We start from the raw sequence: 16,785 nt of genomic DNA, 5'->3' as shown, positions 1-16,785 counted from the left end.
TTTGAGACACTCATCATTTTAGCATCTCTATCTAGTGGTTATCTTTGCATGTCTTTGCATCGTCATCTAGTGGGTATGGAGCTATCACTTTGCATATTCTATATCTAGGTTCACTTTCTCTCTATGGAACTAATCATCTCTACATCTTTGTCCACTACATATTCTCAACTATTGACATCAATGACAACCTAATGCCAACAATGACCCCCATAGACTCTAAACACCATCTGAAATTCTTTGTGCTTAGAGCCTTAGTTAAATAATAGGAACCATTCATCAAATTTTCTACTTTAACCAAATCCACATTTCCATATTCAACCATATATCTAACAAAGTGATATTAAACATCAACATGTTTGGTTTGAGCATAATATATCGATTTCTTAGCTAGGAAGATCACTCTTTGATTATCACAATAAATGGTCACTACATCTTGTTTTATTCTAATATTTGAACATAGTCTTTTAAGCCAAATGACTTCTTTATAAGCTTCAGTAGATACCATATACTCTACTTCCATACTGGACAAAGCAACCACAACCTATCTCTTACTCAACAAACTAATTTCTCCATGAAATAAAGTAAACACAGAAGCAGTGGTAGATTTTCTATGTTGAATATTACTTACCTAGTCTAAATCTACATAACCATGAACATCAAGAGAAATAATGTCTCCTACTAAATTACCATAATGGCATAAATAATAATCTAAGTTACCCTTCAAATATCTAAAGACTCTTCTAACTAAATCCCAATGAACTCTACCAAGATAAGACATATATTTGGAAAGAACTCTCACTACCTGGGTAATGTCTCGCCTAGTACAAACCATAACATACATCAAAATTACAACTAGACTCTAGTAAGGCACTCTTCCCATTTCTTTCATCTTTGATGGGGTTGTAGGAAAATTTGAAATAGATAATTTTGTCCCAACTATAAAAGGAACACACAATGGTCTACAATACTACATAATCAACATCTGTAAAATTGAAATCACATACTTATGCTGGCCTAGCCATAGCTTTTTATTCACTCTATCTCTTCTAATCTCCATCCTAAGAATGTGTTTTGCTATAGTAAGATCTTTCATTTGAAATTTAGTAACAAGTTGAGACTTTAGTTTTGAAATCAGGCCTTTCCCTTTAGAGATGAATAACATATCATCAACATATAATGAAATATGCAAGAAATGATTACCATCAGATTTATAATAAATATAGTGATAAAATTTAGAATGCTCAAATCCCAAACTCAATACACATGTATCAAATTTCTAGTACCACATCTTAGGACTCTGTTTGAGGCCATACAAAGATTTCTTCAATTTACAAACCAAATTACTTTTACCTTTTACCACATAGTTCTTTGGTTGTCTCATATAAATATCCTCCTCCAAGTGACCATGAACTAAAATAGTTTTCACTTCCATTTCCTCAACTTCTAAATCATAAGTGGTAGCAATATAAAGAAAAAAATGAATGACAATTTTTTAATAGGAGAAAATATCTCACCATAATCAATGCCCTCAACCTAAGAGTAGCATTTTGCAACCAACCTCGCTTTATACTTCTCAATACCTCCATCTGAACCAATCTTCCTCTTCAACACCCATTTACAAACAATAGGTTTCCATCCTTCGGGAAATTGTACAAGATCCCTTGTATCATTCTTTTTCCAAGTTACCATTTCTTCTTCGATAGAAATCTTCTAGTATTATGCATCATTCATACCTAATGCCTCTTTTACATATCTAGGTTCATCCACATTAGTATTCAAAGAAAAAATACATCTCCAATCACTATGTGAATACCTTTTAGGTGGTTTTCTATCTCTTGTAGAACTTTGAACAAGCTAAGTTGGAGGTTCTTCCTCCTCTTTTGATGATTCAGAGCTAGATGAGCTCTCCTCAACTTCTTGCCTATCAAGTGATCTTGATTCAACTCTTTCATGTGTAGAAGGGAATTAAATCGTATCTTCTTGTTTAGTCTATTTTGGTTACAATGTAACAGAAGGAGACTTAATTTTTTTTAAATAACACTTTTACAATATATTACCTTTTGTGCAACAAGGTCCCAAAGCTTGTTTCCTTTCACACCATAATCATAACCTTTGAAGATACATTTCACAACCTTATTCTCCAACTTTGTTAACTTCTCCTTTGGCACATGTGTATATTCATCACAACCAAAAACTCTAACATGTCTCAATGAAGGCTTATGACTCGACCATACTTCCATAGGTGTTTTATAAAGAAGGGCTAATGTAGAAAACCTATTAATTAGGTAGCATGCAGTGGCAAGAGCTTCAACCCAAAAATTTTGTTCTAGGTCAGTGCCATTCAACATACTCCTATCATTCTCCATCAATTTTTTGTTCATTCTTTCTACAACTCCATTCTACTATGGAGAATATAGAGTTGTATTTTATCTATCAATACCATAGAATTTACATAATCTATAAAAATCATTAGAGAAAAATTGATCACCATTATCAATCCTCAAACATTTAATTTTATTTCCAAACTATAACTCAACCATTGCTTTAAATTCTTTGAAACGATTAAAAATTTTAAATTTACTCTTTAGAAAGTATACCCATGTCCTTCTACTAAAATCATCAATAAATGAAACATAATATATGGATTTTCCAATGGAAGGAACATCTATAGGACCAAACAAATTAGAATGAATAAGATCCAAAACACAATAGGATTTATGATAACTTGAGTAAAACATAATGGGGTTTTGTTTTCTATAAATGGAATGCTCACATAAATTAAAGTTAATATTACAATCATTCAAACCTTCAACAAGGTTTTTATTTTTCAAGGTCTTGAGACCCCTTTCACCAATGTGGCCAAGCCTCTGGTGCCATAACATAGTCTTCTTTACAGGCTACTTTTCTTTAGAAAAAAGAGAACTCTTAGATACCCAAAATCCATATCCATCTATTGAAGGTGATACCCTCAAATATTCCAATGAAATATCCACAACTTTACTTTTTATATAAGTAATATTACACTCAATTGTGTATGTCTCTAGCTTATATAAAGTGCCAAATATGACACCTCTAGAAATCACCATAGAACCCTTAACCATTTTGCATCCTTCATAAGAAAAGACTACCTACACACCCACATCTATCAGTCATAGATTAAAAAAAAATTTAAAAGCTAGGGATATGAAATACACCACTAATCCTTTTTATTCTACCACCGGGAAACCTAATTCTAACTTTAGAGTGACCAACAATATCTAAATTTGAATCATCACCCAAGTACACCTTACCTCAATTAAATTCTTCATATCCATAAAACCAATCTCTATTAGAAGTCATATGAAAAGATGCACCTAATTCAATTACCCATGCGTCATTACTTGCATGAGTAGGAAAAGTGTTGGCATTTCAATAAGGATATTGAGAAGGTTGTTGAAGATTATGGATATGATTGATTAAGGATGTTTACTGTCTTAATATTATTATTTTGTCATTGATGTCAAGAAATTGATTTTATAATTTAATATGATGTTGCCATATCTTAAGTAGTATGATTTGATGAGTATAAAGTTGTCAGTAAAAGACATAGAAAGAATGTGATGAATAAGGGGAGAAATAAGTTATTCAATGGGAAACTATTACCGAGTTAGACAATGATGAGATCATGATGTTTCGATTGTTTTGATATCCTACATATGTTATTGATTGCAAGGTTAATACTATACTATGTCATCGAGCAAAGAACCTAGTCCGTAAACCCTAAGGTTATCGCTATCGATTAATGAAGGCGGAATGTCTACCTAGTGAAGTTTAGTATTTACCGAGTTACAACCGAGCTATAATAGAATGATTTGGATGATTAAAAGTGTTATTTAATGAAGGAAGCTGATGAGCTAGAGTTGATTAAATGATTGGTATGTCATGCATGAAGTTTGTTAAGGATCTATGGCAATGGAAGATCGGCAGGAAGATCTACAGCTCAGATTGAACCGCAATAACCTTGTACGAGTTCCAAGAAATGTATGCAAGTTCCTAGGCAAGGTAAAACATTTTTAGATTGAAGGATACATTGAACCTGGTCAAGTTTGAAGATCTAATGGCTATGATTGATCATGGGAAACATGATCAAGGAGATTCAGCGGTTAGCAAACTGTTTATAAATAAGGAATTGTTGATAAACAATGTATGCAAGCAAGTGTAAGCATAGGGATGCTACATAGTGATTACCGAGCACAAAAGCTTGAAGACCTGTTTGATTAATAGAGTATAGAGCCCAGCAAAGGGATAAGATAAGTCCTATGACTAGGAAGTATTGAGCAAATAAGAATCTGCTTTAGCATTTTAGATGTGAAGTTGCAAATATATTTTTATTACTGTTATTTTGTAAAGTGACATAAAATCTCTTAACTGAGTGGACTTAACTGTCTTATTTGTAAAACCCTCTAGCAAGGTAACATTCTAGTTGAGTATTTGAAATCCTTTGACAAGGTCACTTCTAACAAAGTGAACATCCTAACAGATCTGAGGGAAATCCCTTAACCGAGTCACATCTAGCAATGTGTTTTGTAATCTTTAACAAGATTTTCTTTTAACCGAGCATACTCTAGAAGAGTATATTTCTTAGTGGGTCCGAAATCCCATAGTGGTTTTTCCCTATTAGGGTTTCCACATTAAATCTGGTGTTGAATGTGTTGTGTTGTTATCTACTTATGAGTTTACATGTTTTATAGTTTTGATTACATATATCTGTTAAAGCTATCGATGTTGAATCAGTTGTTTTTATGGAAGTTTAAGTTTGTATGATTCACCCACCCTCTCATCTTGTTAGCTTGGCATCTGTACTTAATATTTTGTATCAGAACTTAACAATTGGTATCAGAGCTTTGGACTCTGGAAGAAAATTTTAAAGGTACTTGAGGCAAATATCCAAAGATGTATAAGAGGGATGCACCGAAGCTGAACAAGTCTAGTTTCTCTACATGGCAGAAAAGGATGAAGCTGCACTTATGAGGAGTTGGAGAATGATTTCATTACACCGAACACCTATCCATTGACAATGGAAGAGATAAAGGAAAAGAAAGAACACACACAAGCAATGATTGAAATATCATCAGCATTGGCCAACTCAAAGTTCAATGATCTAGAAGGCTGTAGTGATGCCAAAGCAATGTGGGACAAGCTCATATCTGTGTATGGCAGTGATGAACATGTTCAAAGAGAAAAAGTGGATAGTCTAAGAGGACAAATTGAATCTATGAGGATGAATGAAGGTGAGAACATAACCCAGTACAGTACAAGACTAAAGGAAATTGTCAATCAAATCAAAGGAGCAGGAGGAACTATTGAAGAAAAGGATGTCACAAGTAAGTTATTGAGAACCCTTCTACCTGCTTATGCAATCCGAGTCTCTACAATCAATGAATTGAGGTTTGTACCTAACATGCCAGTTTTTTTAGATGCTACTATTGGTAAGCTACATGCATTTGAGTTAAGTAATTTTGATAATAGTGGGTCTTCAGTAAATAAAGTTGAATCTGCATTCAGTTCTTTTCATCTTGGTGAATCTAATGATTACAATAATAGAATAAGTAAGTATTTTGAAGGGAATCACAGTGGAGCAAGTGAAATATTTCATAAGAATATGGAAGAAGTACACAAACAGTATGAGGAAATTAGAAAGCAAGAAGAGTTTGAAGCACTATTGGCCAGAAGGTTACCGAGAGGCAAAGGTAAGTATAAAGGAAAACTACCTTTGAAATGTTTCAATTGTGATAAGATAGGACATATGGCTTCTAACTATCCTGACAAAGATTCTATTGAAAAGAGAAATTACTGAGATGATAAACAAAAAGATAATCATTACAGAGGATACCGAGACTTTAGAAGAAGAGATAGAAAGTCATGCCTAATTGCCGATGAGGAAACCAATGATGATAAATCAGATGAAACTGATATAGAGGAAGTAGTTTATGTGGCTATCAAAGATGGATCAGATGAAGAAAGGTATGAAGAAAAAATTTACTATCTCACATAAATACTAATGATTCTTGGATCATAGATAGTGGATGCTCACATCACATGACAGGTGATAAACTCAAGTTTGTTAAATTAGAAGACTATGATGGAGGTTATGTAAGATTTGGTAATGCTGCACCATGTCCGGTAAATGGTAAAGGATCCATAACACTTCTTGACAATGCTAAATGCAATGATGTTTATTGGGTTGTAGGTTTGAAATATAATTTGTTGAGTGTAGCATAGCTAAACAACACAGGTTACCGAATAGAATTTCAGAAAGGAATTGTCAAAGTTCATGACAAGCATGGAAAGTTAGCAGCTACTAGGACTCAAACAAAAGGTAACACATTTCACCTTGACTCAACTCGAAATAATTGTCTTTATGCAAAGATAGATGATACTTGGTTATGGCATAAAAGGTTTTGTCATGTAAATTTTGATAATCTGATCAAAATAAGTAAGAAGCACCGAGTAAGAGGTCTACTGAGTTTGGAAAAACTTGAGAATATTATGTGTCGAGGATGCCAGATGGGTAAAATGACAAGATCAAACTTTACAAGTAAGTCCTACACTTCTAAGGGAATTTTAGATCTTTTGCATACTGATCTTTGTGGTCCTATGAAAGTTCAAAGTTATTATGGTGATAAATATTTCATATTATTTGTGGATGATTATTCAAGGATGCTGTCAGTTATGTTTTTAAAAGAAAAATCAGAAGTTTTTCAAATGTTTAAATGGTACAAGGCAAGAGTTGAAAATGAAACAGGAAGACAACTGAAATGTCTTAGATCTGATAGAGGAGGAGAGTTCACCTCTAATGAATTCAACTTATTCTGCAATGATCATGGTATAAAAAGACAAGTCTCTACAACGAGAACTCCACAGCAAAATGGGATAGCTAAGAGAAGAAATAGATCTATTGTGGATTGTGCCAGAACCCTGATGATTGAAAAGAAAGTGCCACAAACATTTTGGAGAGAAGCAATAAGCACAACAGTTTACACCCTGAACCAAGTACAACTGAAGAAAGGTACTCTGAAGACACCATATGAAATCTGGTATGACAAGAAACCTAATGTAAGTTACTTCAAAATCTTTGGAAGTAGATGCTATGTACACAAAGATGATAGAAATGAAAAGTTTGAACATAAAAGTCAAGAAGGAACATTTCTAGGTTATTCTTCTAGAAGCAAAGCATATAAATGTCTGAACAAATCATCTAACAAAATAGTAGAAAGTACAAATGTGAAAATTGATGAATTTGCAGAAAGAAATGATGAAGGAAATTCCAAGGAACAAGAAGATTATGAAGAATCTGTCTATGTTCAACTGACAAGTCCTACCGAGAGAGTTACAGAAGAAAATAAAGAGGATATCCAGTTACCGAGTGATGAAGAAGATCATATAGAGCCTACCGAGCATATCTGCATTTTTGAATGGTATATTAGAAGAAGAAGTTTATATTGAATAGCCTGAAGGATTTGTTGAAGACAAGAATAAAGATCAGGTATGTAAATTGAACAAAGCATTATATGGTTTGAAACAAGCACCTAGAGCATGGCATGAGAGATTGCACTCTTATTTGATCAAGACTGGTTTTATAAGAACAAGTGAAACTAGAAATATGTACATGAAGAATGATGAAGACAATGGAATACTGATCTCAGCCATATTTGTTGATGACATTATATTTTGTGGAAATGATTCTCTATGCAAAAACTTTGGTAATGAAATATGCAAAGAATTTGAGGTGTCAATAATCGGTGAGATAAAGTATTTTATAGGTTTATAGATACTACAAATGAAATATGAGATTTTCATTACTCAATCCAAGTACATAAAGGAAATCTTGAAGAAATTTGGAATGGAGGACTCAAAACCAGTAAATACTCCTATGACTACCAACTGTAAATTATCAAAGAATGATGAATCTGCATCTATTGATGAGACACTTTACCGATCCATGATTGGAAAATTACAATATGTTGTTCACAGTAGACCAGATATAGCACATGCAGTAGGTATAGTTGCAAGATTTTTTGCAGATCCCAAAGAAACACACATGATAGCAATCAAGAGAATTTTCAGATACCTGAAAGGCCTTGAAGATTATGGCTTAGTATATCAGAAAGGAAATGTTTTTGATTTAAAAGTGTATACTGATGCTGATTGGGCAGGCAACATTGATGACAGAAAAAGTACAAGTGGAGAAGCTTTGTTTTTAGGAGAAAGACTAGTAAGTTTGCTTAGCAAGAAACAAGGATGTGTTTCATAGTCAACAACTGAAGCAGAATATCTTGTTGCAGCATTGAATTGTACCAATATAGCATGGATCAAACAACTATTGGAAGGCATAAACGAGAAAGCTACCAAGCCAGTAACTATATTCTATGATAATACTAGTGCCATTAACATTTCAAAGAATCCTATAATGCACTCTAAGACAAAGCACATCTCTATCAAGTATCATTATCTTAGAGAAGAAGTTCAAGAGAAGAAAGTGGTGTTGGAGTATGTTAGCACAAAGGAACAAATTGCAGATATCTTCACCAAGCCACTATCGAGGGACACTTTTGAGTATCTCAGAAGCAAGTTAGGGGTCCTACCCCTATCTTCTATTCACTGACAAAGTTCGGTGAAAGCATAAAATCGATGAATCTACGGAATATTATGTGTGGATTGATGCTTATTTACACACTTTAGGAGGCTTTCTAAAGGTGTACAGAAAACAAATACAGAACAATAATTGAAGATAAAATGCTCTAATCGAGATAGAGTTGATACATAACAACAAGGAATTCACTTCTCAGAGGAAGAAATCATGTTTTAGTTCTTTTACTTTTTGGCATTGTTGTCAAAGGGGGAGAAGACTAGTGACAGGGGGAGAGCATTTTAGAATCTCATAGCAATCTAAATCAATTAGGTCAAATCAATTGGTTTTGCCATCAATGCCAAAGGGGGAGATTGTTGGCATTTCAATTACAATGAGAGATTGTTGACATTTCAATAAGGATATTGAGAAGGTTGTTGAAGATTATGGATATAACTGATTAAGGATGTTTACTGTCTTAATATTATTATTTTGTCATTGATGTCAAGAAATTGATTTTCTAATTCAGTATGATGTTGCCATATCTTAAGAAGTATGATTTGATAAGTATAAAGTTGTTGGTAAAAGACATAGAAAGAATGTGATGAATAAGGCGAGAAATAAGTTATTCAATGGGCAACTATTACTGAGTTAGACAATGATGAGATCATGATGTTTTGATTGTTTTGATATCCTACATATGTTGTTGATTGCAAGGTTAATATTATACTATGTCACCGAGAAAAGAACCTAGTCGGTAAACCCTAAGGTTATCACTATCGGTTAATGAAGGCAGAATGTCTACCGAGTGAAGTTTACTATTTACCGAGTTACAACCGAGTTGTAACAGAATGCATTGGATGATAAAAAGCGTTATTTAATGAAGGAAGCCGATGAGCTGGAGTTGATTAAATGATTGGTATGCCATGCATGAAGTTTGTAAAGGATCTATGGCATGGAAGATCGGCAAGAAAATCTATAGCTCAAATTGAACTGCAATACCCTTGCACAAGTTCCAAGAAATGTATGCAAGTTTCTAGGCGAGGTAAAACATTTTCAGATTGAAGGATACATTGAACCTGGTCAATTTTGAAGATTTGATGGCTATGATCAATCATGGGAAATGTGAACAAGGAGATTCGGTAGTTAGCAAATTGTTTATAAATAAGGAATTGTTGATAAACAATGTATGCAGGCAAGTGTAAGCATAGGGATGCTACATAGTGATTACCGAGCACAGAAGCTTGAAGACCTATTTGATTAACAGAGTATAGAGCCCAGTAGAGGGACAAGATAAGTCCTATGACTAAGAAGTATTGAGCAAATAAGAATCTGCTTCAACACTTTAGATGTGAAGTTGCAAATATATTTTTATTACTGTTATTTTGTAAAGTGACAGAAAATCTCTTAAACAAGTGGACTTAACAGTCTTATTTGTAAAACCCTCTAGCAAGGTAACATTCTAGTTGAGTGTTTGAAATCCTTTGACAAGGTCACTTCTAACAAAGTGAACATCCTAACAGATCTGAGGGAAATCCCTTAACCGGGTCACATCTAGCAATGTGTTTTGTAATCTTTAACAGAATTTGCTTTTAACCAAGCATACTCTAGAAGAGTATATTTCTTAGTGGGTCCAAAATCCCATAGTGGTTTTTCCATATTAGGGTTTCCACATTAAATCTGGTGTTGAATGTGTTATGTTGTTATCTACTTATGAGTTTACATGTTTTATAGTTTTGATTACATATATTTGTTAAAGCTACTGAGGTTGAATCAGTTTTTTTTATGGAAGTTTAAGTTTGTATGATATATCCCCCCCCTCTCATCTTGTTATCTTGGCATCTGTACTTAACATTTAGTATCAGAACTTAACCAAAAGTTCCTATGAATGCATCACCATTTTCCTTCTTGGAATCATAATAAAGATCAAAACTTTTTTTCTTCTTCTTTTCTTCTTTACAGTCCTTACAGATGTGTCCTAATTTACCATAATTCCAACAAATGACTTTTTAGTTTATAGGATATTTCAATCTCCCTCTAGACTTTGATTTATTACACTTCTCATTCTTCTTGCCTTTTTCATTAGGTATTCCATGAATAGTTAGGGCTTCCTTTGTAGTGATGGATACCTTCATTCACATCTCTTATTCGAACTTAAAAACAACAGAAGTGCTACTGATAGCCATAAGAAGAGAATTGCATGAATTGGGAAAAGAATAAAGGAAGATATGACATTTCGCCTCCTCATCTATCTTGATACCAAAAAATACCAATTGAGACATTAACATATTAAATGCTTCTAGGTGGTTAGTTATCCATCCACCCTCTACTATTCTCAAGGAATACAATTTTTTCCTCAAGAAAATCTAATTCAATAAACATTTGGCTTGATACATTTCACAAAGCTTGGTCCATAGCTTCTTTGGAAACCTCTCCTCATGGACATTAATTAGAATAGAGTATGTCAAGAACAATTTGATTAGACCCTTGGCTTTATGGTCCATAACATCATATTGAGTAGTCACAATAGGATTTGAAGGTCTTGAAAAATTTGCATCAACAACATCCCACAAATCTCGATCTCTTAGTAGATCCTCCATCTTTAGCTTCCATATCTCAAAATTAATTCTAGAAAATTTTATTGGCAATTGACACTCAATTGGTTGGATTCAATATGTTGTCATTGATGACAACATGGAAACATGGCAACTTGTTTTGGCTTCATGTTTTGTTTCAGTTGTGTACCAAAAGACACTTCAGCTGCACCGACAGGTATATTCACCGATTGGAAGGGAAATATTTGGTTATTGGAAATGCACGTCGACATGGTGTAGAATTAGGTTATTAGTATTGGAGGTCGACATCATTTGGAGATCCGACATTGGCAATTGATTTTGATATTCATGTATTTATGTTATCTAGTCAACATGTATATTGATATTGTAATTATCTTTATAAGCCGACATAAGGCATGATAAATTGTAAAGTGTATATAGGTCAGTTGGCTAGATCATTTTGATATATATTGATGGATGGATGGATAGGAGAATATGATAATATTATGTAATACAAAATATATCAATTAGATCATGTATGTGTGGATATTTATGTAAAGGGATATTCTAGTAAGGGTTTAGGATTTAAAACCGAAATAGACAAAGCTAAACTAGAATTGTATTCAGGCATAGAAGATGCTATCTTAGAAGTTCATTCATTTCTCCAGATTAAAGTCTGGATTTGTATGTATCCAGTGAGGCTCCTTTTGTGATTGAGAAGTGTGCTTTAGGATATAAGCCTTCTTGCAAGTGCAGACCCCTATATTTTGTAATATCTTTTTATATGGCTAGTGGATTGATATTATGGGTCACAAATCTCACCATGGCTTTTCCACTTTGAGGTTTTCCATGTATAACTTTGTGTGTTATGGTATTCATTTATGTGATTGGCTTATTGGTTGCTTTACTTCTTTCAATTCTATATGTATCATTATATCGGTTGGTATTTGAATATTTTAATAAGGTTAAATTAATCTTTCTAGTAGAACACTAAGTCACCCCCCGCCCCCACTCTCAGTACTCTTGGATTCCAATATTTGGTATCAGAGCCTTGTGCCTCGAAGGAAGTTTAATAGCTTGAGGAAGATCCTGAATATGGAATCCATGGATATGAGTTTAGAGAAGAAATTTGAGGTGGAACTTGAAGATTATGATGCTGAAAGGATGAAGAAATTGAGGCTACAAGATGAATTTAATTCTTCTCAGGAATTCATTCTTGTCCTACAAGAGAGGTTTTCATCTGTTCAGGCTAGGAGGAAGGAAATTTTGTAGAATAAGAATGATGAAGAGAAAGATTCACTTAAGGGATAGTGTCAAAAGATGAGTCAGGAGAACATGGTCATGAGGAATGAAATACAAGCTATAACTATGAGAATTTCTAAGAATATTGAAGACCAGAAGAAAAAGGAAGAAAATCTTGTTATATCTTTGAAGAACAAATTTGAAGAATGTGGTAGGTTGGTTCATGAGAATGATACGTTGAGAACCGATTTAGTAAAATCCCAGAGTAATGAACAAGAGCTTGAGAGACAAATGATAATTATGAGAGATGATGTGACTATTGCAAGTGAGTAAAAAGACAAATTCAAGATTAGTTCAGCACAACTCGATGAGTTATTGAAGAGACAAAGGAAGAATGGAGATTCTAGTGGACTTGTATGTGAACAAGGATAGAGTTCTGGTATTGCAAATGAAGATCAAAACCATAAGGAACTGGAAAGGTAGTTCAATGCTTATAAATTAAATAGTAGATGTTTTGTTTGTAATAAATTTGGTCACATGGCTAGGCAATGTAGAAATAGAGCAATTCAGAATAATAATTCTGCTCCCGGTCAATGTTTAAAATGCAATAAGAATGGTCATAAGATAGAAGATTGTAAAATGAATGTAAAATGTTATGCATGTGGAAAATTTGGAATGTGGCTAATCAGTGCAGGTCAAGCAATTTAACTAGTTTTAGCAAAGAAATTCAAAAGAATAATGTTACATGTTATGCATGTGATGAGGTTGGACACATAGCCAAGTTTTGTAGAAGTAAAAATACACCAGTTGGTAATGGAGGATCAAATGAGAAAGGGAAAGAGAAGGTCAATAAAATATGGAAATATCATACCCAGAGATGGGTCAAGAAGTCAAAACATCAATCTGTAGATGGGAATGCTCCAGTTACTTATCTAGCAGAAGAGGTTGCTCCTACATCGGCAGGAAGCTCAATCAATAATTGAGGCAGATGCCTTAGGGGTAGGAAAAATTCATGAAGATGTTACATATGCCCTAGGAAGAGGTTCTAGAAGATGTTCTAGATATTGGATATGCTTATCTAGCATGAAGATGTTCAACAAAGATTCGATATCTTTCACCAAAAGTCATTTATATCAATGACAGTTTAGAGTTTTTCTTGGAGGATAAAAGGTTGAATTAATTCATTTTAAATCACCTTGCATTGAAAACAATTAAGAGCAACTCAGAGTGATTAAAGGAAATTCAGTGTGATCAAATATCATCTTGAGCGATTTCACTGGCAATCAGAAGAGTTTGTTAGGGTTTCACTAACAATGATTTAGAGGTATATATCTTCAATCATGGAAGAAGGATGATCATATGTACCTATTTTTTTTGCAAATCTAACTATTGTTCAAGTCAAGGACCATCCGAAGCTGAATTTCAAATGATATCCACATGTTTCTACCCTAGATGATTCGTTTGGCACATTTTCCCATGTTCTGAAAGGAGTCCTATATGTTAAAGATGCTAGTGTATACATTCATTACCATATTAAGGAATTGGGAACATCTAATATCAACAACATGTACATGAGAGAGCTAATGGGAGATTCTAGAGAGATCAAACCCGAATTCAAGCACATTGAGGATCTAGGGTTTATCAGTATTTTAGATATTCAAGAATTCAAAGATGAAATTGTTAGGTATGTTTTGAGAAAAGTACATCGAGAGTTTATCTTGTTAAATGGACCATATAAGATCTTGAAAGAGGCCACCAAGGCAATCACTAGTTTACCACAATTTGGGCAACGTTAGAAGTAGAAGGTTTCACATGATCATGTCAACAAAATCACTAATGCAACATCCAATAGACAATCAATAGGGATTAGCACTATCACTAACACAGACATCAGATTTGGTAGTATGGTCATTAGTTGCAAGGTAACTCAATCAAACCAACTGAATTTTGTTTCTAGCTCCTGCATTTATGCAGCTCATAAAATGATGAGATAAAATGAGAAATTAGATCGATGTGGTTGGATGTTGGATGAACTATTGATTAACCTTAGAAAAATCAAAGGAGAAAAGAAAGGTACATTCTAGTATTGTAACCTAATTGTCTATTTAATGTTGTTTTTCATCAATGACTCCCATTTTTGGGAAGAGACAATGGGCATTTGATATCCTAGTAGGGAGGCAATTAAAACAATCTATTGCTTCATTGGGAAGTCAAAGAGATGAAAAAGTGTGGGGTTATTTCAAGGCATTTCAAAAGGATATGAATTCTAGGATGAGGGTTCCTAAGCATATTGCTGAGAAATATTCAATTGACATATGCTTCATGGTCAAGAAAGATGAAACACTCATGGAAGCAGTCAAACCATAGAAGATCTGGATTGAGGAAATGGGTTATGAAGGGGATGCACAGATTTTTGATGCTTATGCAAAAATGCTAATTGATGCACCGGTATATGAAACTATAAAAACCTTTGGCATTGCTAAGCAGAAGACATAAGAGGTTGAAAGTGAGTTCAACTAGAAGAACCAAGAGAAGTAGGAAAGTAAGGCAAGTAAGTTTGTTGAAAAGGTTTCACATGACATCAAAGCACTAATTGATGTTGTCCAGAGAAAGGCAGGAAGAGAAGAGAACTAGAAATATTCATTGAGCCTATTGTAGCAAATTCTGGATCTAAAGATGACACACCCCTGGCATTCAAAAGGGTATTAAGGAAGAAAAATGATGAAACTAAGGTAGAGGTTAAGAAGAAATTGGTTAAGAAAGTTACATTCAAGTTACCAACAAAGAGAAGAGCTCCAAAGGAAACACCTTTTGCTCCATTCGGTACTAGAAGGAGGATTAAGATGGAATTGATGCTTTATGCAAAAATGCTAATTGATGTCACTGGTATTGTAACTACTATTCCACTTAAGACTTGTGTAGTTTTAGTTGATGAGATTACTAAAGATGGTAGTTAAAGAATGTACAATTATATTATGAGCATTTGGATAATGCTGAATAGAGAGAAGTTGAGGAGGCAATTTTGGTGTATTTAGATATATATAAGAAAGTCTTGACAGAAATTGAAGACCAAATACCAACCCAGTTGTATGATATGTTAGATGCTAGAAGACTATCAATAATTCAAGAGGACAAGCATATAAATATTCAAGAGTTGTTATTTGTTTGTGTTTTTATTTCTCTAGAGGAGATGGATAAGACACTTGAGGTTGCAGATAGTAAAATCTTTAACAACAAACATATAATAATTAGTCTTATGTTAGGAAGGGAAAATGAAATAATCAAGGAGACCCACAAGGCATGGGTTAAGTTATTTGAAGAGAACTGAGGTTTTTATATTTCACCAAAATAAAAAATAAATACTCTAGACATCTCAGTTGAAGGAAAAGGAAGGGGTATTATGGGTACTTCACCCTCAATTTTGAAAAATGTTAAGATAGTGTAAATTGAGCCCCTGGTAAATACAAATGTATAGACAAATGTTGAGATACCAGAAAATATATTGATATTGTATAGGTTTCTAATGTTGAGGACAACAATCCTCAGGATCAGATTGTATAGGATGAGGATAAAGTTCCTAGGGAGGAACCGGTAGTAATTGATACTGCACCAAGTGGCAAAGCCACCGGTGCAAGTGAGGAAACTATAAGGCGAAAACATTAGAGGAGAAGAAAGAGGAATTCGGTAGGGAATCGGTAGTGAGTCCATCATTGTTGTCAATTGACACCTCATAGGTTGAAAAGAAAAGAATAACCAAGATAAGTTCCAATGAACTCATGATGATAGTTGCATACAAATGTTGGTGGAGGGATCTATGGATAAAGGGATTATTGATTAGTCTATCACTATTTTTCTTATAATAGTCCCAAAGTGAAATTTTGACAGAGAAGCAAGCCCATCCGAGAAGCTTAAGACAATCACTAAGCACATTTAAAAAAGATTCTCAATCATTGCAGCAGATATCAAAATGGAAAGCACTGAAGAGGTTCACACAGGCAAATAGAGCTACATTTGATCAAATGATTGAGTTTGAAAGGAAGAAAATAAATGATAAGTTGAAATTGATAGATAATTATTTAAAGCAATGTACAAATATTTATAGAGTATATTGTAACACTGGTATACTTGCATTTGGTTTGGATAAGAAGATTAAGGAAACTTGGGAGAAAATTGTAGGTACATCCAATTATTTTGATGGATTGAATTCATTAACTACATCCATTGATGGTCAGATTTTGGTTTTGGAAGCCCAAGTTTATGCTCTTGAGAAAGAAAAAGACAAAATCATAAGAAGAGCAGAAGTCTTAGAGGTTTACTGAGTCCCCGGTTGGATTCTCTTAGTGTACATAAGGAGTGTATAGATATGGTTGGTAAGCCCAC

This window comes from Cryptomeria japonica, chromosome 3 (assembly GCF_030272615.1).
Source record: "Cryptomeria japonica chromosome 3, Sugi_1.0, whole genome shotgun sequence".
NCBI classification, from domain to species: Eukaryota; Viridiplantae; Streptophyta; class Pinopsida; order Cupressales; family Cupressaceae; genus Cryptomeria; species Cryptomeria japonica.
Note: the sequence above shows the minus strand (reverse complement) of the source record.